Source organism: Hipposideros armiger, unplaced genomic scaffold, assembly GCF_001890085.2.
Source record: "Hipposideros armiger isolate ML-2016 unplaced genomic scaffold, ASM189008v1 scaffold_1584, whole genome shotgun sequence".
NCBI classification, from domain to species: domain Eukaryota; kingdom Metazoa; phylum Chordata; class Mammalia; order Chiroptera; family Hipposideridae; genus Hipposideros; species Hipposideros armiger.
Genome location: NW_017732934.1, coordinates 54,046 through 57,473, shown reverse-complemented (window position 1 = coordinate 57,473; position 3,428 = coordinate 54,046). Strand labels below are relative to the sequence as shown.

General features: G+C 37.5%; 1 protein-coding gene across 1 annotated transcript in view; it reads left to right on the top strand.

The window, feature by feature from the left end:
* Positions 1-3,428, top strand: part of NCAPD3 (non-SMC condensin II complex subunit D3) — a 57,428-nt gene that overhangs the window by 19,510 nt on the left and 34,490 nt on the right. The window lies entirely within an intron of this gene.

The following is a 3,428-nucleotide window of genomic DNA, read 5'->3' as shown; positions in this document are numbered from 1 at the left end:
GATTCATGAGCGCAGACTGTTTTTTGTCATAATATTAAGATATGATATGCATTTTTCACTTTCATTCTTGCACAGTAGTACAGTAGAGTTTTCCAGAAGCCATATAATGGTACTGAAACAGATTGAATGCAGAGGCAGAAATGAGAATTCATCTATCTTCTATTTAAGCCAGACCTTAAAGAGATTTATAGAAGTATAAGCAATATCATTCTTCTGACCAAGTTCATTTTATTTTGAGAAAGATAGTTACTTTCTGTAAACGAATGCATTATTTATGTTAACATGTAATTGATTTGTTTTTTTAGAGGAGCTAATAGATAACTATTTTCAAATTTCTCAGTTTTAATTTCAAACATGGCAACAATTGATAGCTATAACCAACATAAACGACAGCACTTGAAGGTGGTCAGTAATTTTTAAGAGTTTAAAAGGGCCTTTAGGTGAAAAAGTGTGAGCGCCACTGATCCAGGGAATCAGTGAAAAAAAAAAGAATTTTTAAGAACAGTAAGGGTTAGGGCAATAGAGCTCTATAAACGTTTATAAACAAAATCTTATGATAAGCTCTTGATTAAACAGAAAGTAACTAAATATCAAGAAATGTTCAGGAAGAAAGGCTTCACAGAATAGACAACCTTTGGGTTGGATCTCTAAGGTTAATAAGGGGGCAAAAGGAAGAAACAGCCAGTGCCAAGCCATGCGCATGAAGTGGAGTGTACAGTGGAGGAGCCACAGGGTTGCAGTATGGCTGGGGGAACGGTGCTTGGTGGACTGTGCATAAGATGAAACTGAAGAGGTACACCGGGCCCAGAGACTGGAGAGTTGTAGTACAGCATGCTAAGACGTTTGACTGTAAACAGAATGCAGAGCAGACAGGTGGGGTGGGGAGGCCACTGATGAATTTAAAGTAGAGGAGTAATAAAGGATTTTATATTTTAGGAAGTGTAGTAAATGGACTTGTGTTTGGTGACCAAGAGACAGGACTAGAGTCTAAGGAAACAGGTCACCACTGAATTGATTCAAGCTAAAGATGATGAAAACCCGAGTCAAGGTGAAGGCAGTGGAAGTGGGGAGAATGGGACATATTCAGAGCTGTTTAACAAGTGGAAGTGTAGAGTTGGTGAACATTTGGTTTGACGGTTAAAGGAAACCAGGGCACTTCCTCTACTCAAGTTGCTAGTCTAGTGGAAAGAGACGAAATAAATACACAGCTTTAGTAGGAAGGGAGTTTATAAGAGCAGAGAGGGAGGGCATGTAGCACTCAGTGATTTTTTTTTTCTTGTTTGCTTTTTTAGCTTAGGATGACTAATGTAGAGATGATGGCATGAGGTATATCATTTCCAGAGGTGGAATAAGTAGAAATTAACCAGGCAACCATGATAGTGAGGGTTTCCAGGCCCGAAACTGCAGTGCAAAGGCTGAGAGGCCTGAAGGCTCCAAGAATTCTTACTAAAATGACTGGTCAGTCAATTGGCTGAGGCAAAGCCAGAGGTAGGGACAGTTGGGGAATGGTGGGATGGCTGGAGATGAAAGTCCATTTATAAATATCTGCTCACGATGCTTTGTTGCAGGTCTGAGTGGAGAGCTCTTGGTAATGAATGAGGCCACCCAGGGTTAGGTTGCAGATAAGAGGACTAAGAATAGAGTTTTTCAAAATCCATGATTAAAGTTATCAGAAGAAAAGAAATAAGGGGAAAGAAAAGAGATCAAACAGGTAGACCAGAGTTAAGGGCAGAAAGAGTGGTCAATAATGTCTAGTAGAGGTCACGTAAAGTGAGGACTGAGGGTTGTTTTGAATTAGGATAGAGGTCAAAAGTGCTTTTCAAGAGAACCAGGTTAGGAGTTGCTGAATCACATTCTGACGTGTTAGGGAATGCCTTGTGATCAACTGTGGAGCTAATTGAGGGGCAAGTTGGCAGGCCTTTTGGGAGCTGCTCAACTGATGTGGAGGAGTGTGACTTGTCAGAGAGGAGCCAAATGTGAGATTTCAAAACTGGAAGTACAGAGATTTTTTTTCCCCCCATTCTGTTGGCTTCCAATAGTCAAAACATCACTTAAGATTTTGTGTGATTCTTGTTAATAAACTTTAAAATATTTGTTGATTACATGTATGTTTTTGGACAGTCATCAGATAAAAATTATGTTGCAAGCTATCTGCAGTAAAACTCTAGACATATATGGATAGATTTTGAATCAATAGCTAATTTATTCATAAAACCATTCATTTATATGCACATGCTTACTGTGGGTAGATATGTTTATTTCATTATAGTTGCCTTTTGCATGCTATCGGAATTTTTTNTTTTTTTTTTTACACTAATTCTGCCTTTTGCATTACTGTGAATAGGTAATTGTTTGGATTTTCTTCTATTTCTACATCATTTTATACTCTGATTTCTTAGGATCCAAACAAGCTAATTAGTCAGTCGTAGATTAGAATATTTTTCTCAGTATTATATGGTGAGGTGTCATATACTGTATAGTCTTTTTCAGACTCTAATGACTGGCATTTACTCAACAGAAAGATGTGTCATGGCAATGCTGAGAAAGAGAATCAGGGATGAGAAGACCAACGTTAGGAAGTCTGCGCTCCAGGTATTAGGTTTTTCTAGACATTTTTTCATGCGCTCTCTTTTTAAGCATAAAAACTTGGAAATGGAAGAGAATATTTTAAAAACACTTCAGTCATATTTATTACTTAACTTGCTTTTCATATAACATTAGTTCATCTTGATCCTGTTATATCTAAGTAACAGGTGAACTGAAGGATTATCTGTTTTTAAGCTTTCCTACTGGGATGCTGGCTTTTTAAGAATTACAAATTTATAACATTGATTTCTTTTTTTAGAGTAGGGATTCTTTGTCTGGGGACCATGAACATAGTTTGATCGGGTTTGTGAAACCCCTCAAATTGTAAATACTTCTTTATGTAAAATGTATATGAAATTTTCTTAGGAGAAAGGCCTTAGCTTTCATCAGATTCTAAAAGGTGGGATGTTACTGGGAGGAGGGATGGTTCCTTGACCTCAAAAATGTTAAGAACCACAAAGTTGAAGAAGTATTTTTGTCTGTAGTTTGTTTTTTTGTATTTATACCCTGCATAAGTCATCACTTCATGCTGCATATGCACATTCTAGGTATTAGTGAGTATTTTGAAACACTGCAATGTCTCGGGTATGAAAGAAGAGCTATCAATTCTGCAGGACCAGTGTCGGGACCCTGCAGTGTCTGTCCGGAAACAAGCCTTACAATCTCTTACTGAACTTCTTATGGTAAGGGGCAAGATGTTCTGTGTCTACTGCCTGGTATTTTACATTAAAAATAATTCAGGATAATAATTGCCTGTTGCTGAATATTAAGTTGACCATTAGAAACTCTACCGAGTCTACTGTAGGATTATATAGTACAAGAGAAAGGAAGAAGTACCCTTT